Raw genomic sequence first — 22,870 nt, forward strand, 5'->3', positions numbered from 1 at the left:
AATATTTATAGTAGAGATAAGCGGGTTCGGTTTTACTCGGGGCTCAAAATGGCATCTTATTGGATCACGGATGTCACGCGTTTTGGATAGCCAATATGCAAAACCCGAAATATCCGAGAAAATCCACGTAAAAAACTAACCCGTTCATCTCTAATTTATAGGGAACAGCACACTTTAAATTAATTTCATAAGGAACTAAAATCGCTAGCTAAATGCACCATTTACATGAGTGCCTTTTAGAACTAAGTGCACCAGTTAAATATTCCAACTAAATAGAAATAACTAGATAATAATAAAACTACCGCATATACGCGAGTATAAGCCGACTTTTTCAGCACTTTTTTTTGTGCTGAAAAAGCCACCTCGGTTTATACTCGAGTCAGTGCACAGTGACAGGGAGTGCCGTGTGAAGGAGGGACACGGAGCGCACAGTGCACGGCTCTCCTGTGTCCCTCCTGTATCTCCGGCGGCAGCAGCGGGTCTATTAAAGGAAGTACCCATTCGAGGCCTCTGATCACGAACAGGCACTTCCTTTAATAGACCCGCAGCGGCCGCCAGAGATGCAGGAGGGACACAGGAGAGCCGCGCGCTGTGCGCTTCGTGTCCCTCCAGATGACAGCGCGGGATCGACGGAGGGGTAAGTAACAGCACTGGGGGAGCATATTTGGCACTTTGGGAGAGGGCATATCTGGCAGCAGCATGAGGGGCATATCTGGCAGCAGCATGAGGGGCATATCTGGCAGCAGCATGAGGGGCATATCTGGCAGCATGAGGGCATATCTTGCACATCTGGCACTGTGGGGCATATTTGGCAGCATGAGGGCATATCTGGCACATCAGGCACTGTGGGGCATATCTGGCAGTATGAGGGCATATCTGGCACTGTGGGGGCATACCTGGCACAGTGGGGGCATATCTGGCAGTATGAGGGCATATCTGGCACTGTGGGGGCATATCTAGCAGTATGAGGGCATATCTGGCACTGAGGGCTGTGTACAGCTAGAGCTGCATTTCCAACCCTAGGCTTATACTCGAGTCAATACGTTTTCCCAGGTTTTTGTGGTAAAATTAGTTGCCTCAGCTTATATTCAGGTTGACTTATACTCGAGTATATACGGTATATATAAAAAGCAGCTAAATTAATCTTAAGGATAGCTATGGTTATTTATACTGAAGAGTATGGTAGCAGGTTTTCCAAATAGCACAGATAATGCACTGCAGAGAGATGCTAGACAGATTTTCCAAACAACACAGGTAATTTTGTACAGTAAATAAATGCTAAAAAATCTCTTAAGATAAATAAGTATTTCCACTGTATAAAAATGCTGGCAAGTAACAGTTTGTTTTTTTAAATAGCACAGATAAGTGTACTGAAGATAAATGCTTGATACATCTTTCAACTAGCACAAGTATTTTGAACAGAGAATGAATGCTGACAGGTGACTGGTTTTCAAGATAGCACAAATAATTACACTGTAGAGTAATGCTGGGAAGATCTTACTAAAAGCACAAATTAGTGGACAAATGCTGACAGAACTCCTAAATAGCATAGGCAATTGAACAGGTAATATGAGGTAGCCAGAACTAGATTGATTAAAACATACAAAGAAGTATAAAAGGTTAATTCATGTAGAGGCGAACAGCCAATAACCAGAAACCAAGCAATGGCTCTGTACTTGGCTGCAGCAAGTAAAAGTCAGAACACAGTTAAGAAAGACAATGCCTAGTTTGCACAGTTGGCTAGTTGCCAGGAGACTGTTTAAAGCTAACAGTACTCCCCTCGCCAGGAGTTGTTTATTCTGGAGTATGACAACCTGGCAAGTCAGATTTCCTCTGATATTTCTATTATTGTAGATTGCAAATATGTATTGCTTTTGTAACAATTTAAGATAAGTTTTGGCCAATTATGAGATCTCATAACTGCCAGATGTTCCTTCCTGAAATTTTGTACAGTATCTCCCCCAAGCAATCCCTTCCAATTTATACATCTGCTCAAAATTTGTGTGGAATCGAGAACATCTAAGATTTGCACAAGATCACCTATTCAAATAAAAAAATGATGGGAGGTCTAGCAGCTCAAAAATGAGACCATTTATTTATTTTATTAGCACTTGCTTATATAACACCTGTATATTCCATTACACTTTTCAGCTGGAGTAAACAGTGATAAAGCAAGACTGGGTAATGACAGACAGATATTACATACAGGAAGGCCCTGCTCGCAAGCTTAAAATCCATAGGGCCCAGATTACAGACTGATTTGTACTCGCTCATTCCAAACCTTGGGAAAATACTGAGAAAAGCTTAGTGAGACCCTTTCCTCTGGTGGATCTCTGCTGCATTGATCCCAAACACAGGAGGTAAATAGTAATATCCTAAAATTGACATCTAACCCTTTAGTTGTGTTAGACATGCTGGAGAAAGTCCTTTCCTGATTTTGCCTCTCAATGCTTGTGGTTTCTATGCACAAACTATTCTTAATTTACTCCTGACCAAATGGATAGAACGGGGTGTTATTTCTTTTAAAATTTATATGACTTCTACCAAGTCTTCCATCCAATTACAACTCCAATACAAGACTCCCAATCCAATGTGTAAAGGGTCAATACTTTTTGCCACTAGAGCTCTTGTCACTTAGTATTGGAAAAAAATTAGCTCCCCCTAAAGATGGCAATCAACCATCAATGATTCAAAACTATTGAAAGTCTTTAGCCAATGTTGAATACTTTTACCATAAATGACAAATAAACATAGTTCCCTGCCATCGATGGTAGCTGTGTGCCAATTTTTTTCTGATCTTTTCAGTTTTGCCCTGGTTCATTCACTGTGCATAAGAGCCAGGGATGGGATGTCCCGCATCCTTGACATGCACAGCTGTCAGTCACAGCTCAGCTCTGCCCTCAGCTCTCACACAGAATCAGCACCAGCCACTGTACATGCACAGAAACAGCAATGGCTATACACAGAATAGTTACCTGCCATCGATGGCTTATGTAACAATAACCAAATATGGTAGCCATTTATAGAGGCAACATTGATGGCCATCCCCATTCCCCTCTTCCTAAGAACAATGAAACTGAGATGCTGGGATTCAAGTTCTTCGCATCATTTTCATCACCATTGATTAAATGGAGTCAGTGGTGAGTGGTTTGAAAACTGAACACCTTTATGAGTCCCGTTCCTCCTTCAATCTTTGAAATATTAATTTTCTGTACCATTCTTTGCATTCTCATAGCATGTCCTCATGTTCTTGTAGCATTTACCTTGTTGTTTTTCAGGATGTAATACTTCCACTTGAATGTCTCCCTTGCAACAAACAATGTGTAATGCTATTCAACCAGTCACTAGCTACAGGAGTAATTCCAGAGGACTGGAAGAGAGTGAACATAGCCCCACTGCACAAAAGTGGAAGCAAGGAAGAGGCAAGCAACTACTGACTAGTAAGCCTTACATCAGTAGTAGGGGAATTGATGGAAACGCTCTTAAAAGGAAGTTGTAGATTATCTAAAATCCAGCAATTTATAGGATCCCAAACAGCATGGAATTACTAGGGGGAGATCATGTCAAACAAACCTTATTGACTTTTTTGACTGTGTGACTAAAATAATAGATAAAGATGGGGCCGTAGATCTAGATTATCTAGACTTTAGTAAGGCTTTTTACACTGTCCATGCATCGCAGACTGCTAAATAAACTGGAAAGCATGGTATTGGATACTAAGATGGTTGAATGGATAAGATCTTGGTTGCATGATAGTAAACAGAGAGTTGTAGTAAATAGAGTGGTTTCACAGGAGGGAAATGTTACCAGTGGAGTACCCCAGGGACCTGTACTTGGAACAGTGCTTTTTCATACCTTTTTTGGTGACATTGCAAATGGCTTTAAAGGGAAGGTATGCCTTTTTTGCAAATGACACAAAGGTATGCCACAGGGTAGACACACCAGGTTGGGTAAAACAAATGATTGATGTAGACTAGTGGAATGGTCAAGACTGTGGCAATTACAGTTTAATGTAAAAAAAAATCATGCACTTGGGACTCAAAAATCCAAAGGATAAATATAGTATTAATGGCACTATACTGGAAACTACTGAGGTAGAAAAGTATCTAGGAGTCACTATTTCATGTGACTTAAAGGTATGTAAGCAATGTAACAAAGCAATGAGGTAGGCTAGTCAGATGCTTGGCTGCATTGGGAGAGTAATCAGCAGCAGAAATAAGTAATAATGCCACTGTATAGGTCATTGGTACGGCCTCATCTAGAAAACTGTGCTTAGTTCTCTAGGCCATATCTTCAGAAGGATATTAATACATTAGAGACTGTACACAGACGGGCAACTAAAATGGTGCATGTCCTACATCACAGAGCATACCCAGAAAGACTAAAACATCTCAAAATCTATAGTTTGGAGCAGAGAAGGGAAAGGGGGAGGCATAATAGAAACTTTCAAATATATCAAGGGTTTTAACAAAGTCCAGGAGGGAAACATTCTCCAAATGAAGAGAAGCAATAGGACACGAAGACATGCAATGAGACTTGCGGGAGGTAGCTTCAGGGGAATTTTGAGGAAAAGTTACTTCACAGAAAGGGTAGTGGACAAGTGGAATAGCCTCCCATCAGAGGTGGTAGAGGCTTAGACAGTAGAGCAATTAAAAAAAATAATGGCATAGACATAAGGATATCCTTAAGAAATATGGATTAAATAAGGTTTGAGGTAAAAATATGGTAAAAAAGTGGCAGACTAGATGGGCCAAGTGGTTCTTATCTGCCGTCACATTCTATGTTTCTATAATGCGTTGATATTCGTGTCCCTTCATTCCACCTTTATTACACAGTAGAAAGTAGTCCATAATGTGAGGCTTATTTAAAACAAATGCATCATACAAGAACCTGTAAGTGCTGCATTACCTCCTGTTGTTTCACCAGGAATGTATCGATAAGATTCCTCTGGGTCATTAACATCCAATTCTTTCTTCTGGGCGGTGAAAGTCTCTTTAATAAAGGTGTGAAACTCATTCATAATTTTAACTGCTCTTGTCTGAACTCCAGGAAACCAGCTCATCACAGAGGGGAACGTTGTACATCTTAAAGAGAAAGAAGATATGTATTTATATACTGTTTATATACAGAAACGTAGCGGTGCAAGAAGCATTTCTTTTCTTTTTTTTTAAATAAAAATACTGTTTATATAAAATAAAAAATCTAGAGCAGGGGTGTCAAACTCAAATTCATCGGGGGCCGCATCAGCAGTTTGGTCCCCATCAAAGGGCCGGTTGTATCTGTAGGTCTATGTGTCCACTCTTTATTATCATAAATTAATGTCACTGCATTCAATTATTACTCTTGTCTCCATTAATCACAAACATGTATTCACTTTCCCATCTCTCCTGAAATTGCCTTCCCTCTGCATCAACTTTTCTTTTCTTGGACATTTTTGGGGTATTTGATTGTAGTTTATGGTCCCTATACCACTGTAAAGTGACATGGAAGTGGTCAGTATATCCAAAATTTACCGCTCCACCTGCCTTATATGTGCCCAGCCATCTGCCCCCTTTTAAAGTGCCCAGCCATGTGCCCCCTTTTATAGTGCCCAGCCATGTGCCCCCTTTTAAAGTGCCCAGCCATGTGCCCCCTTTTATAGTGCCCAGCCATGTGCCCCCTTTTAAAGTGCCCAGCCATGTGCCCCCTTTTATAGTGCCCAGCCATGTGCCCCCTTTTATAGTGCCCAGCCATCTGCCCCCTTTTATAGTGCCCAGCCATCTGCCCCCTTTTATAGTGCCCAGCCATCTGCCCCCTCCATTTACTTTACTTACCTTTTACTTCTTTCTTTCTTTTACTTCTTTCTTCTTGCTCCTCTCCGCGGCGTCCGCGCGCTCCTCTGATCCCTGGAGATGTCGGGCGGACGTCACGTGATGACGTCACGTCCGACACCCAGGGAGCAGTGCGGGGCAGGAAGAAGTCGGGCCAGGTCCCGGAAGGTAAGTAAATTTTTTTTTTTTTTTTAACTTGAGCCATTTCTAAAATGAAGGCAGGCACGGAGTAAATTCATTGAAAAAAAAAAAGGGGAGGCTGCAAGGCTGGCGGCGGCACCGCGGGCCATCAGACGAGGTCTGGCGGGCCGGATTTGGCCCGCGGGCCTTGTGTTTGACACCCCTGATCTAGAGCATTTACAAAACAAGCAGTATGCCACAAAAAATATCACCAGTGCATACCTCCCAACTGTTTTCCTGGGACTGTCCCACATGCAGCCGGCGGTGTTCTGGGGTGGTGAGGGGAGTTTGGGGGGAGCGCACACAATGCTGCGCTACATTGCAAAGCAGCAGGAGAGTTGAATATATGCAGTGGGGATTCTGGGGGCAGCCCAGCATCTCAGAGTGCTGGGCCCACACCCAGTGACGCGATCAAGGGTTTCAGTGGGGCTCCACCCCCATTTTTTCCTGAGACTCCACCCCTTTCAGACGTGGAAAAGGTAGAGCATCGCCACTCCTCAAAGATGGGAGCTATGCCAGTGACAGGGTCTGACACACGACTGTGGCTGAAATAACTGGTTTGTTTGGGCCCCACAAAAAAAGAAGCAATCAATCTCTCCTTGCACAAACTGGCTCTACAGAGGCAAGATGTCGACCTCATCATCATCCTCCGATTCCTCGCCCCTTTCACTGTGTACATCCCCCTCCTCACAGGGTATTAATTTGTCCCCACTGGAATCCACCATATCAGGTCCCTGTGTACTTTCTGGAGGAAATTGCTGGTAAATGTCTTCCCGGAGGAATTTATAATTAATTTTGATGAACATCATCTTCTCCACATTTTGTGGAAGTAACCTCCTAAGCCGATCACTGACAAGGTTACCAGCTGCACTAAACACTCTTTCAGAGTACACACTGGAGGTAAAATAACTTAGGTAACTTAGGTAAATTAGGCAACTTAGGTAAAATAAAGCCAGTTTGTGCGAGGGCATCCAAATTGCCTCTTTTTCCTGCCAGTAAACATACAGACTGTCTGACATGCCTACTTGGATGCTGTCACTAATATAATCCGCCACCATTCTTTCAATGGTGACATAATCATATGCAGTGACAGTAGACATGCCATTAATCGTTGGCAGGTCCTTCCGTCCGGACCAGATGTCAGCTTTCGCTCCTGACTGCCCTGCAACCCCGCCAGCGGGTGGGCTAGGAAATCTTATTATTTTCCTTGCAGCCCCAGTGGTGGGAGAAATTGAAGGAGGAGCTGTTGACGGGGCACGTTCCGCTTGAGTTGACAATTTACTCACCAGCAGGTCTTTGCACCTCTGCACACTTGTGTCTGCTGGAAAGAAAGATACAACGTAGGCTTTAAACCTAGGATCGAGCATGCTGGCCAAAAAGTAGTGCTCTGATTTTAACAGATTGACCACCCTTGAATCCTGGCAAAGCGAATGAAGGGCTCTATCCACAAGTCCCACATGTCACAACTGAGGGCCTGAGCTGACAGGAGGAAGCCTCAGTTGTAGGGGCTGAAGTGAATCTAAACTTCGGAGGTTTTATCAGACCCCTGGACATATGAGTAGGATGTAGAAAGGTTGCCCGAAGGCGTGACCATGACAACCAGGATTAAAAGTCAATAAATGTTTATTAACAAAAACTCCATGTAATCACAGCAGTAATTAGTGAACGAAGATATACAGCAGATTTGATAAAAACAGTTCCTGGAAAACTATGGGTTGGCAACGGCCACAGGGTACTGGGTCTGGGGTGCAGCTCCCCCTGATTGGAGTGGCTGGGATGCTGTGGGGTAGCACACTATAATATTTATTTAGCACCCCCCTTAACACTGTTATTAATCCTTTAGGTCTTTTAATTACACCGTCACTTGTGTATCACTTTTTGTATACAGATTTTGCGTTCCCTTTAATTAACACATACTAACACTTTACCTTCTCACATGTGTGCTGCCCTGGGGTGGCTTGCCTGTGCCGGTTTGTGGGGTTCTGCACCCCAGGCCCAGATATAGTATTAGGTTTAGGACCACCAGCATCAGAGGAGCCTTGTCGAGGCCTGGTGGCTTTGCCATATTTCTGCAGATATATGTAACGAAGACCTCTGGATTTCTATTATATGTAGGTTTTCAAGTCATGTTACCCATATAGTTTGGTGTGCTGGGGGACACCAGGGGTTAATCCCCATCCTGTTTCTTGCTTAGAATTACCCCTCCCTTTCAAGCACCTGAAGTATATTGTCAAATTGATATGAGCAACTTGCATTCTGTTTTGCTAGTATGAGAGGCATAGATGGGACCAGTGTTTGGAGGGCATGCTGGTTCCTACATTGCCATATGGAGATCCCAGGGGTGGCTCCAGGTAAGTTAGCTCTCAATTTGGGTATATCTGTTAGGTGCCATTATCATGTGGCACTATATTTAGTATGACCCAGAAGGGCTATTATTATCATTATTATTATTATTATTATTAGTACTGGAGATAGGTCTGGGGTGCAGCTCCCCCTGATTGGAGTGGCTGGGCTGCTGTGGGGTAGCACACTATAATATTTATTTAGCACCCCCCTTAACACTGTTATTAATCCTTTAGGTCTTTTAATTACACTGTCACTAGTGTATCACTTTTTGTATACAGATTTTGCGTTCCCTTTAATTAACACATACTAACACTTTACCTTCTCACGTGTGTGCTGCCCTGGGGTGGCCGGTTTGTGGGGTTCTGCACCCCAGGCCCAGATATAGTATTAGGTTTAGGACCACCAGCATCAGAGGAGCCTTGTCGAGGCCTGGTGGCTTTGCCATATTTCTGCAGATATATGTAACGAAGACCTCTGGATTTCTATTATATGTAGGTTTTCAAGTTATGTTACCCATATAGTTTGGTGTGCTGGGGGGCACCAGGGGTTAATCCCCATCCTGTTTCTTGCGTTTAGATAAGCCATGACAGAATGCAGCATACAGGGCTTCGTCGTTCCATGCCAGTTTAGATGCCAGGATCTTGAATTGTATTAGGTACTGTCCCACAGTACGCGTTCCTTGGCGTAAACAAAGAATCTCAGAGGAAGCTGAAGTTACACGGCCTGGCTCGTCGAAGATGCGCCTGAATGTCATTATAAAGTCAGTATATGAGGACAACAGGGTGTCGGATTTCTCCGATAAAGGTGATGCCCAATCAAGGGCTAAGCCACTGAGGAGGGAAATAATGTAAGCAATTTTAGTACGATCACTAGGGAAACTGCCAGGTTGTAGCTCAAAATGAATTTCACATTGGTTGAGAAATCCCCTGCAAGATCTTGGAGATCCATCAAATTTTGCTGGCGTTGGAAGATGAAGACGTGGAGCAGAAATGGGTAAGGTGGGTGGGGCTACAACTGGTGTCACTGTGGTGGACGCACCGGACGCCCCTGAACCACGGAGGGTCATTTGGATCCCATCCAGCCGAGTAGAAAGATCATGGAGACAGCAGATGATGTGGCCTTGTGCAGCCTCCTGATGTTCGAGTCTGGCTGCCAGTTCTTGCATTGGCTTGGCCGCTTGATCCTGGTCTCTGGCTGGATTCATCTGGTCAGTGCTTACTGACACAACTGAGGGCCTGAGCTGACAGGAGGAAGCCTCAGTTGTAGGGGCTGAGGTGAAGCTAAACTTCTGAGGTTTTATCAGACCCCTGGACATATGAGTAGGATGTAGAAAGGTTGCCCGAAGGCGTGACCATGACAACCAGGATTAAAAGTCAATAAATGTTTATTAACAAAAACTCCATGTAATCACAGCAGTAATAAGTCAACGAAGATATACAGCAGATTTGATAAAAAACAGTTCCTGGAAAACTATGGGTTGGCAACAGCCACAGGGTACTGGTAGCAGTAGTTACAGTTCTTAATGTACCAGAGATGGAATGTCCTTACCAGACCCATCCGTAGTATAAGGTATAGCCAAGGAACACACCAGCAGATGTGTCACTGGAAGCCGGTAGCACTGTAGTTGAGGTAGCTGTTGAGAACGCTGGATGGAACCAGCCAGGTGTTAAAACATGGAGTAGATGCTGGATGGAACCAGCCAGATAGTAGAATGAAGGGATAAAGCTGATTATTTATCTTATAACATTCACAACATGAGGGTAAGAGACTCAGTACGCAATTGACGTATGAGGTACCATAAGGGTACGCACTTAGCGTAGCAGACGCTTAGCCGTGGTCGAGACGCATGAGCGGCGCGTTCGCTCGTGGCTTACATTTGGAATCGAGCCCGCTATAGGCGGCCGACTTCCGTAATGCTACGCTACTAGCGTAGCAGACGCTGTGCCCACGAGTGGAACACAAGCGGCGCATACGCTAATGGGATGACAGTCAGTAAACTTTGTATGCAACACACTGAAAGATTAAGCTTATACCGTAAACCTTGCTACTGAAATACTGTACTGATATAACGCTTCTTAACCTTGTTAATATAAAAGCTGCTTGAGCGATTGAGACGCTCCGAATACCCTCAGCAATGTAATAAACACACAATACCTGGCTAAGGTTCCAAAACCTTTACTAACGAGATTTAGTTATGTAAAAGGGAAACTACAGTTAACATCTTATACACTACAGGCTAACATCAATATCTAAACAATATAACTACACATAAATATACAATAGCGGCACAATCGCATACAATAACATACAATGAGAGAAAGAGAGAACGTGGCAAAATACAGTCAGAGAATAAGGTTGTCACAGAGAGAACTTACACACTGGGGAATGATTCGCTGCGCAGTCCTGGTCACCAGTTCCTAGTAAGTCAATGATGAAAACCATTGTGGAGAGTAGACTGAGCTGGTCCTGGCTGGCTGTTCTTATATACATTGCATACAGTATACTACAAAGGGACCTATAATCTCATTGTTCATTGGACACAGGAATGTCTCCCCGCATTATAACAAAAGGTCATAGGTTAGTTTAAACAGGTGGGCTGTGACTATATCGAACTGCTCAGGTGGGAGGGAATCTCAGGATTCCCGCCTCATGGATAATGAACCGCAAATATAGTGAATGTCCAGAAACTACTAATAGACATAACTATACGCAGGAGCGATTAATCTTTACCTAACCAGCACCGGATTGTTCCTAATAAAATGTTCTTTAGTTAGGTACCAAACACCACCGCTCAGACCCTGTCTGACCCTTCGTATCATGCAAAGAGGAATTCCTCTGTCCAGGGACCAGTTACATTAAACAAACTTACAGTTATTATTAAGGGGAACATTACCTATAAAACATACTATTTGGATTTACTATGTAACGATTGAGTCGCCCGCCAGACGCACACAAACTCTACCGTAAATGCACATACCACGCGCCAGAGCGCACGGCCGTGGAGGCGCCGTCACGCAACTGCGAGTATGCGTACGCACGGGAGAGAATGTGCACGTGCAGCGGGCAAGCGCATGGGGTGAATATATGGCAACGTGTAGCATGATATTTTTCGACTTTGACAGTAGCTAGGGAGCGAATATATAGAAACCAATGGTTTGCGGGTACTGAGGGTTTGCGGTTACCGATGGTATGCAGGTAACCGATGGTATGCAAGTAAACGCTGGAGAAGCACTAACTCTTTAAGAAAGCTGATCACTACTGGAAGCAGATGAGACTGTAGCTGGAAGCTGGAGCAAACACAGAAGACTGTAGAGTCAGGCTGCACCGCAAGGTGGTAGACTGGTTCGGGTCTCTTAGTGGAATCTGGAAACAGGAGCTGGAAACCTGGAATGAAAACAACCACAGGAGAGAGAAACTGGAAACAAGGTTTGACAACCAAAGCACTGACGATTTCCTGGTTCAGGCTCAATCCCTTTATACCCTTAGATATGCAGGGATTGGATAAGCAATTAGGCAGACTTCAGCGGAGCTATGGATTGGAGTTAAGGATCATGTGACTAGAACTAAGATGGCTGCGCCCATACCGGCCAGTGGAGGGAAACCTTGTTTGTAACACCACATGGAGATTCTTCTGTAATGGCGGCCGTAATAGATGAGGAGTGCCACATAAGCTGTAATGCATTGAGAATACAAAGACGATGCCCGAGGCCCCGCTGGGCAGGTGACGCCATGCCAGTCGCCCGGGCACTGGAAGGACATTATTCACGGACCAGCAGAGATGAGACATGACATATGAATACTAGCAACACAGCTGAGAAGCGGGCCTAGGACGCTAAGCCAGCCTCAGGAGACACCTGAAAGGTAAATAATGGCATCCAGATACCCGGATCTTGACACCACTTACTTTGCGGAATTGCTACATCTTAGCCTTCAATTTATCCAGCTGCTTCTGCAAAAGCCCGATGAGGGGAATGACCTGACTCAAGCTGGCAGTGTCTGAACTGACTTCACGTGTGGCAAGTTTGAAGGGTTGGAGAACCTTGCACAAGACAGAAATCATTCTCCACTGAGCTTGAGTCAGATACATTCCCCCTCCTTTGCCTATATCATAGGAGGATGTATAGGCTTGAATGGCCTTTTGCTGCTCCTCCATCCTCTGAAGCATATAGAGTGTTGAATTCCACCTCGTTACCACCTCTTGCTTCAGTTGATGGCAGGGCAGGTTCAGGAATGTTTGCTGCCGCTACAGTCTTCGGCGCACGGTGGCAGATTGTCGAAAGTGGCCCACAATTTTTCAGGCCACCGACAACATCTCCTGTACGCTTTTGTCATTTTGTAAAAAATTCTGCACAACCAACTTAATTGTATGTGTAAAACATGGGACGTGCTGGAATTTTCCCAGATGTAATTAACGCACAATATTGTGGCATTGTCCGATATCACAAATCACCAGGAGAGTCCAATTTGGGTAAGCCATTCTGCGATGATGTCCCTCAGTTTCCGTAAGAGGTTGTCAGGTGTGTGCCTCTTATGGAAAGCTGTGATACATAGCGTAGCCTGCCTAGGAACGAGTTGGCATTTGTGAGATGCTGCTACTGTTGCTGCTGCTGTTGCTGCTGCGGGAGGCTGTTACAATCATATAGTCCTTAGTCTGCCCTGTTTCACTTGTCCACATGTCCGTGGTTAAGTAGGCACTGGATACAACCGCCGATTGTAGGACACTGGTGACTCTTTTTCTGACGTCTTTGTACATTTTCGGTATCGCTTGCCTAGAGAAGTGGAACCTTGATGGGATTGATACCGGGGACACACAATCTACATTATTTCTCTAAGTCCCACTGAACTAATGGTGGATACCGGACGCACGTCTAACACCAACATAAGTGTCAAGGCCTCAGTTATCCGCTTTGCAAAAGGATGACTGCTGTCATATTTCATCCTTCTCACAAAGGACTGTTGGACAGTCAATTGCTTACTGGAAGTGGTCTTCTGACTTCCCCTCTGGGATGACAATCGACTCCCAGCAGCAACAACAGCAGCGGCAGCAACAGCAGGCGTACCACATAAGGATCCTCCTTAGGAATCCTGGTTAGGAGAGGTCTCCTCAGTCTTGACAGTGACATGGCCTGCAGTACTACGGATGATCCTGACTGAGGAGGAAGTTGACGTTGAGGGAGTTGGTGGTGTGGCTTGCAGGAGCTTGGGTACAAGAGAAAGAAGGGATTTAGGTGTCAGTGGACTGCTTACACTCTTACCCAAAGTTTCACAGCTTGATACTGACTTATGATGAATGCACAGCAGGTGACGTATAAGGGAGGATGTTCCTAGGTTGTTAACATCCTTACCCCTACTTATTACAGATTGACAGAGGCAACAGACGGCTTGACACCTGTTGTCCGGATTTGTGGAGAAATAATTCCACACCGAAGAGGTGGCTTTTTTGGTAGTTTGCCTAGGCATCACAATGGGCTTCTTCATCCAACGGACAACAGGTGTCTCCCCCGGTGCCTGACTTACACAAACCACATCACCATCAGAATCCTCATCATCAAATTCCTCCTCAGTGCCAGCAACACCCATATCCTCATCCTGGTATACTTCAACAGTGACATCTTCAATTTCAATTTCAGGAAGTGGACTGTGGGTGTTCCTTTCAGCACTTGCAGGGGGCGTGCAAATGGTGGAAGGAGCCACCTCTTCCCGTCCAGTGTTGGGAAGGTCAGGCATAGCAAATGCCGACACACTTGGACTCTCCTTGGGGATTTATGATACCGTCTCAGAATGCACAGTTCTTTTCTGTGCTCTTTCCAGCTTAACTCTTTTAATTTTTCTAGCGGGAGGATGAAGGCTTCCATCGTCATGTGAAACTGAACCACTAGTCATGTACATAGGCCAGGGCCTCAGCCGTTCCTTGGCCCTCCGTGTTGTAAATGTCATATTGGTAAGTTTACGTTTCTCCTCAGACCATTTCAATTTATTTTTTTGGGTCTTTTTACTGAACTTTGGCTTTTTGCATTTTACATGCCCTCTACTATCAGAATGGGCATTGGCCTTGGCAGACGACGATGGCATTTCATCGTCTATGTCATGGCTAGTGGCAGCACCTTCAGCACTAGCAGGAAGTGGTTCTTGATCTTTCCCTATTAACTCCTCCAAATGTTTGTTCTCCATTATTTTTCTGGAGTTATATAACACAATATGCGGCACAAGAGAGCGTACCTCACAGGGCAAACCCTGTAAAAATGATTTTGATTAAATATTAATAACCCCTTTATTTGGAGTAAATAATATACAGCACAGGACAGCACCACAGAATTTATATGGCAGCACCACTGGACTGGAATTATACGGAATTATATGGATTTATATGGAATTATACAGCAGGAAAACTGGAATTATACGCCAGTATCACGAGAATTATATGGCAGTATCACAGGAATTATATGACAGTATTCCAAGAAATATACGTCAATATCACAGGAATTATACAGCAATATCATAGGATTTATACGCCAGTATTCCGAGAATTATACGGCAATGTCACAGGAATTATACGACAGTATTCCGAAAATTATACGGCAATGACACAGGAATTATACACCAGAATTCCGAGAATTATACGGCAATATCACAGGAATTATACAACAATATCACAGGAGTTATACGCCAGTATCACGGGAATTATATGGCAGTATCACAGGAATTATACACCAATATTCCGAGAACAGCAATATCATAGGAATTATATGGCAGTATTCAGAGAATTATACAGCAATGTCACAGAAGTTATACACCAGTATCACAGGAATTATACGCCAGTATCACTGGATGGTGGTCTTCAGTATGCCGACTGACGGGATCCCGGTGCACAGTATCCCTAAAGCTTGCATACCGACACTTGTTCTCCCTCGTTGGGTTTCAAGGCCCCACTTGGAGGGAGAATAAAATAGCGTGGTGCGCGTAGCGCGCCACCGTGCCCATAGCACCATACCCGCACTCGCCACACTGTCGGTAAGCCGGCGGTCGGGCTCCCATCGCCGGGAGCCCGACCGCCGGCATATTATAGTGAACCCTCACTGGAATTATATGGCAGTATCACAGGAATTATACGCACATATTCCGAGAATTATGTGGCAATATCACAGGAATTTTATGGCAATATCATAGGAATTTTACTCCAGTATACCGAGAATTATATGGCAATGTCACAGGAATTATACGCCAGTATTCAGAGAATTATACGACAATATCACAGGAATTATATGCCAGTATCACAGGAATTATACGCCAGTATCACGGGAAGTATATGGCAGTATCCCAGGAATTATACACGAGTATTCCGAGAATTATATGGCAATATCACAGGAATTATGCGCCAATATCATAGGAATTAAACGCCAGTATACCGAGAATTATATGGCAATGTCACAGGAATTATATGACAGTATTCCGAGAATTATACGGCAATATCACGGGAATTATACGGCAACATCATAGGAATTATACGCCAGTATACCTAGAATTATACGGCAATGTCTGTTAGGGTCTCCTGCCCTGTGCTGCCATGTCGTCATGGCAACCGGGAGACAAGAGCTAGCGGAGTAACCTGAGCGCAGCTGATACTCCGATTCGGGTCTTTTGCTGTGCAGTGGTTACAGGCTCTGTGCACGGCAGGGGATCCGGTGCTGGTTTTTGTGCTCACAGTCTGGGAGGTCTGAGTGGGGCATGGACAGCACCTGCTTTATAAGGCCTCTTCTCAGGTTAAGCAGATGCTGCTGAATCTTTGTTGGTTAGTCAGTTCCTGAAAGTTAGCCAGTACTGTGTAGCTTTGTATTTGTTGTTGCTTACTGCAAATAGGCCTGGGGATTTGGTACTACACTGCCAATCCAGACCTAGCAGTAAGACTGGAGTCAGTCGTTTAGCTTGCTGGGGTTCTTTTACTACTCTGTGAACTTAGCAAGTTTGCGGCTGTATTCTAAGACTTGCCTGCCTAAATCCTGTCTCACTGTGCAAGGTGTCATGTGTCAGTTTAGTGGCAGTAAGCTGAACCTGTGCACTGCAAGTGAGAATTAGGATTGTGGAGACTCTCTTTGTGTCTATCATTCCATCTCTGACCAAGGAGTTTACTGCCACACCCGTTGGTAACCCTTTAGGGTTTTGCTGTTGCCCTTAGCGACAGCATTTCGGGTTCTCTACGTATTAAAACACAACTTGCTTTTCCCATCTGAGCATTACTAATACTAGGGAGACACCCAGTTCCTTAGCCTCTGGGCTTCTCTGTTCACTTTGTGTGTATTTTGTTACCCTATCACCTTCTGTGTACGTAATGTCATATTCCCCAGTCTGTCTGTGAGTTCATTTGTTTTGCATACCTATCCGTTCAGACACCAGTACATTCGTGCAGGTACTGGTGTGCATAACAGTTCAAACATCAGTACATTCCTGCAGGCACTGGAGTGCATAACAGTTCTGACACCAGTACATTCCTGCAGGCACTGGTGTGCATAACATATTCAGCAGCCTAATACTCCTGTTGAAATTTTGTGGGAATTTGTAGCATACCCCTCAAAATACGTTGCAACAGGTGGTCGATCAGGTGCGGGTCCTGATTCGACAATTTAATGATTTGTCCATTAAAATGCACACCTCCCAGGCCGCTGGCGGAGCTCCCGCAGCAGCAGCACCTTCAGGGGTTAAGGAGCCGAAAGTAAATCTCCCGGATCGTTTTTCTGGAGATCGTTCGCAGTTCTTTTGTTTCAAGGAGAGCTGCAAGCTATACTTTCGGCTTAGGCCTCAGTCTTCTGGGTCGGAGATTCAGCGGGTGGGCATATTGATATCCTTGCTACAAGGAGACCCACAGGTCTGGGCATATGGGTTGCAGCCTGACTGTCCGTCGCTTAAAAGTGTTGATGCTTTTTTTACGGCACTGGGCATGTTGTATGATGACCCTAACAAGACGGCCTCAGCCGAGGCTCAGATTTCGATCCTTAAGCAAGGGCGAAGGCCAGTTGAGGTTTACTGTACGGAGTTTCGGAGGTTGGCCCATGATACCCAGTGGAATGACCCAGCCCTGAGACACTAGTACCGAAGAGGTCTTTCTAACCAGATAAAGGACCAACTGGTACAATATCCCTTGCCTGATAGCTTGGATCAGCTCATGCAGTTATCCATCCGGGTGGATAGACGGCTGAGAGAGCGTAGGCTTGAAAGGGAGACTGAGGTTTCCTTCTTTCCCAAGGGAACCTCAGACTCTGAGGAATTTTCCGAGGAGCCTATGCAGATTGGGGCTACCCGCCTCTCCTCGCGTGAGAAGACGCGGAGGAGACAGCAGGGGTTGTGTTTGTACTGTGGGAATAAAGGTCATGTGGTAGTATCATGCCCAGAAAAGCCGGAAAACTTCAGGGCCTGAGGGTGATGGGAAATATCCTGTCAGGCCAGAAGTCAGAATTTCCCAAGAAGACTTTTATCATTCCGGTGACCTTGAAGATCCTCGGTCAAACTGTCAAGACTGAGGCCTTTGTGGACAGTGGGGCCGACGGGGATTTTATGGACCGCCAATTCACCCTGAAACACTCTGTTCCCTTAGTACCCTTGGCATCGGAAATTGAGATTTGTGGGTTAAACGGGGAACCATTATCCCAAGGTAAAATTACCTCTTGCACTAGCCAGATTTCTTTGTTTATTGGAGCCACACACTCTGAAAAATTGTCCTTTTATGTGACTGTCTGTACTTTTGCCCCATTGGTGTTGGGGTTACCCTGGTTAAGGGCCCACAATCCTCAATTTGACTGGGTCTCTGGGGAGATTCTTAGTTGGGGTACTGATTGTTTCAGGAGTTGCTTGAGCCTTCCAGTCAGGCTCTCGCAGCTAAGTTTGCCAGGATTGCCAGGGTGTTATGCAGATTTTGCGGACGTGTTCTCCAAAAAAGTTGCAGAGGTACTACCTCCCCATAGCCCCTATGACTGTGCCATTGATTTGTTGCCAAATGCTAAGCTTCCAAAGATCAGGTTGTACTCCCTGTCACGTCCTGAGACTCAGGCTATGGCAGAGTACATTCAGGAGAACTTGGCTAAGGGATTTATCAGACCTTCACAGTCTCCAGTTGGGTCGGGGTTCTTCTTCGTGGGTAAAAAGGACGGTTCGTTGCGACCCTGCATCGACTTCAGGGAATTGAACCGTATCACGATTAAAAACTCATACCCACTGCCTCTCATTTCGGTCTTGCTTGACCAGCTTTGTACTGCCACCATTTTTTCTAAGATTGACCTACGCGGTGCGTACAATCTAATCCGAATAAGAGAGGGGGATGAATGGAAGACTGCCTTTAATACCCACTCAGGGCATTATGAATATTTGGTGATGCCTTTTGGGCTCTGTAATGCCCCGGCAGTCTTCCAGGATTTCATGAATGATGTGCTCAGGGAATATTTGGATAGATTCTTAGTTGTATACTTAGATGACATCCTAATCTTCTCCCATTCCCTGGAGGAACATCGGAAGCATGTACGCTTAGTCCTCCAGAAACTCAGAGACCACCGGCTTGGGGCGAAGCTGGAGAAGTGCGAATTTGAAGTTCAGCAAATCGCATTTCTAGGATATATTATCTCCCCAGAAGGTTTCCAAATGGAGGGTTCCAAGGTACAGGCAGTCCTGGATTGGGTGCAGCCCACTAGTTTAAAGGTGCTTCAGCGTTTCCTGGGCGTTGCAAATTTTTATAGATGATTTATCGCTGGATTTTTGTCTATAGTGGCGCCCTTGGTGGCACTCACTAAGAAAGGGGTGGATGTTGCTCACTGGTCTTGTGAGGCTAAAGCGGCTTTTGCCCGTCTCAAAAGGGCATTTGTATCGGCCAAGGTGCTGCGACACCCAGATCCAGAGCGTCCTTTTGTGGTGGAGGTTGATGCCTCTGAGATGGGTATTGGGGCAGTGCTTTCTCAGATGGGAGTGTCTGATAATCGCCTTCATCCCTGTGCTTACTATTCCCGTAAATTTTCGCCTGCCGAGATGAATTATGACGTGGGTAACCGGGAATTGTTGGCTATTAAGGATGCACTCGAGGAGTGGAGACACTGGCTTGAGGGGGCTAAGTTTGTGATCTCAATTCTCACTGACCATAAGAATTTGGCATATTTAGAGTCAGCGAAGCGTCTCAATGCCAGGCAGGCACGATGGGCTTTGTTTTTTGCTCGCTTTAATTTTTTGATAACATATCGCCCTGGGTCAAAAAACATCAAAGCTGATGCGCTCTCGCGGAGTTTTGCTCCAATCCAGGAGACCACCGAGGAGCCATTGCCCATTGTGTCCCCATCATGTATTAAAGTGGGCATTACCCAGGACCTCTTGTCATTAGTCCTTAGAGCACAGGAGCAGGCTCCTCCAGACCTTCCGGTAGGTCTTTTGTTTGTGCCTCCTAGGTTAAGACAGCGAGTGTTCCTGGAATTCCATGCCAAGAAGTCTGCAGGTCACCCGGGTATTGCCAGAACTCGGGAGTTGCTACCTAGGGTGGTGTGGTGGCCCTCGGTGGCTAAGGATGTGGATCAGTGGGTTCGGGCATGTGACATCTGTGCCCGAAATAAGACTCCTAGAGGGGTTCCTGTTGGCCCATTACATCCACTATCTATCCCATCTAAGCCATGGACCCACATTTCAATGGATTTTGTGGTGGACTTGCCCAAATCCTCGGGAATGACAGCCATCTGGGTTGTCGTTGACAGGTTTTCGAAGATGGTGCACTTCGTTCCACTGGTTGGGCTGCCATCGGCCAGACGCCTGTCTGAATTATTTATGCTGCATGTTGTGCGTCTCCATGGGTTGCCACTTGATGTGGTCTCTGACCGCGGATCCCAGTTTGTGGCCAAATTCTGGAGGGCATTTTGTTCCGATCTCCAGATTTCTGTCAGCTTGTCGTCAGGCTACCATCCGCAGTCTAATGGGCAGACTGAAAGGGTGAACCAGTCCTTGGAGCAGTTCCTCAGGTGTTATGTCTCCAAGTGTCAGACTGACTGGGTTGCTCATCTGTCTATGGCGGAGTTTGCCTATAACAACGCGGCTCACTCTGCTACAGCGATCTCTTTCTTCCTTTGTGTGTATGGGCATCATCCTAAGGCCAATTCTTTTGACCCCCTGGACTCCACGCCTGGTGGTTCCTCTGTGGTTTCGGTCCTTAGAGGTATTTGGCGGAAAGTGAAGAAAGCCCTTGTGTCTGTGTCATTAGTGACCAAAAGGGTTTTTGATAAGTGGAAAAGACCATGCAGCTTCAAATTAGGAGACTTCATCTGGTTGTCTACCAAGAATTTGAAGTTGAGACAGCCATCTCATAAGTTAGGCCCCCGGTTCATCGGCCCTTATAAGATCACCAGGTGGCATTTCAGTTAGATCTGCCCCGTTCTTTGGGTATCAATATAACATTTCATTGTTCCCTTTTAAAACGGGCGATTAGTAATCCTTCTTCCAGTGGAAGACCTTCCCCTCTTCTGATACGTGGCCAGAGGGAGTTTGTTGTTGAAAGGATTCTTGACTCCAAGATGGTTCGGGGTCGGCTGTCATTTTTGGTGCACTGGAAGGGGTATGGCCCGGAGGAGCGGTCGTGGGTACGCAGTTGTGATCTTCATGCCCCCAGACTGATACGCTCTTTCTTCTCGCAGTTCCCCGATAAACCCGGTGGTAGGGGTTCTTTGACCCCTCGTCAGAGGGGGGGTACTGTTAGGGTCTCCTGCCCTGTGCTGCCACGTCGTCATGGCAACCGGGAGACAAGTGCTAGCGGAGAAACCTGAGCGCAGCTGATACTCCGGTTCGGGTCTTTTGCTGTGCAGTGATTACAGGCTCTGTGCACGACAGGGGATCCGGTGCTGGTTTTTGTGCTCACAGTCTGTGAGGTCTGAGTGGGGCGTGGACAGCACCTGCTTTATAAGGCCTCTTCTCAGTTTAAGCAGATGCTGCTGAATCTTTGTTGGTTAGTCAGTTCCTGAAAGTTAGCCAGTACTGTGTAGCTTTGTATTTGTTGTTGCTTACTGCAAATAGGCCTGGGGATTTGGTACTACACTCTGCCAATCCAGACCTAGCAGTAAGACTGGAGTCAGTCGTTTAGCTTGCTGGGGTTCTTTCACTACTCTGTGAACTTAGCAAGTTTGCGGCTGTATTCTAAGACTTGCCTGCCTAAATCCTGTCTCACTGTGCAAGGTGTCAGGTGTCAGTTTAGTGGCAGTAAGCTGAACCTGTGCACTGCAAGTGAGAATTAGGATTGTGGAGACTCTCCTTGTGTCTATCATTCCATCTCTGACCAAGAAGTTTACTGCCACACCCGTTCGTAACCCTTTAGGGTTTTGCTGTTGCCCTTAGCAACATCATTTCGGGTTCTCTACGTATTAAAACACAACATCTTGCTTTTCCCATCTGAGCATTACTAATACTAGGGAGACACCCAGTTCCTTAGCCTCTGGGCTTCTCTGTTCACTTTGTGTGTATTTTGTTACCCTATCACCTTCTGTGTACGTAATGTCATATTCCCCAGTCTGTCTGTGAGTTCATTTGTATTGCATACCTATCCGTTCAGACACCAGTACATTCGTGCAGGCACTGGTGTGCATAACAGTTCAAACACCAGTACATTCCTGCAGCCACTGGAGTGCATAACAGTTCTGACACCAGTACATTCCTGCAGGCACTGGTGTGCATAACAATGTCACAGGAATTATACACCAGTATTCCAAGAATTATACTGCAATGTCACCGGAAATATACGGCAATATAACAGGAATTATACGCCATTATCACGGGAATTATATGCCAGTATCACGGGAATGATACAGCTGTTTCACTGGATATATGGCAGCAGAGGACACCACCACTGTGACTGGTCACTGGACTGATGCTGCACAAGACACTACCCCTGGTCTGATGCAAGACAACACAGCAAAAATGCAGCCAGTAGCACTGGGGACATATAGCAGCAGAGGACACCAACACTGTGACTGGCTGGACTGATGCAGCACAATACACTGACTACACTGGACTGGACTGAGCAGCACAACACAGCACAAGACTCGCCACCCCACTTTTCCACCCCCACACAGACACTGAGGACACATCCTCTCACTACATTCTCCGAGACTGGAGTGAAAATGGCCGCAACGCACGGCTCCTTATATGGAATCCAAATCCCATGAGAATCCAACAGCAGGATGATGATGTTTTGCCTCATTCGGGTTTCTGAGTCAGGCAGGTAAACCTGAGCCTGACTCGGAACCGGGTTCAGAGCGTAAAGTTCGGTACGGTTTGGTTCTCAGAGAGCCGAATCCGCTCAGCTCTACAAGATACATTACAGATTTTAATTTTTCTATCTGTATTTTAGGTTTGTTTAAGTTGTCTTTGTTCCACTACAAATAAACTGTATAAAATAGTTTTCTTTCAAATCAATTCAAAAACATACAACTCAGGCAATGTTATAGGCGGATCTGGGACTCAGGGTCGACAGTGTCTAGGCACGGACATTAGATTGACATGAACAAGGTCGACATGAGTTTATGGGTTTTTTG

The 22,870-nt window shown here is 45.4% G+C and overlaps 1 pseudogene; it reads right to left on the reverse strand.

Annotated features, from left to right (window-relative positions):
- LOC134911121 (cytochrome P450 2C15-like) overlaps positions 1-22,870 on the reverse strand; it is a 132,933-nt pseudogene that overhangs the window by 16,880 nt on the left and 93,183 nt on the right.

Source organism: Pseudophryne corroboree, chromosome 4, assembly GCF_028390025.1.
Source record: "Pseudophryne corroboree isolate aPseCor3 chromosome 4, aPseCor3.hap2, whole genome shotgun sequence".
NCBI lineage: Eukaryota > Metazoa > Chordata > Amphibia > Anura > Myobatrachidae > Pseudophryne > Pseudophryne corroboree.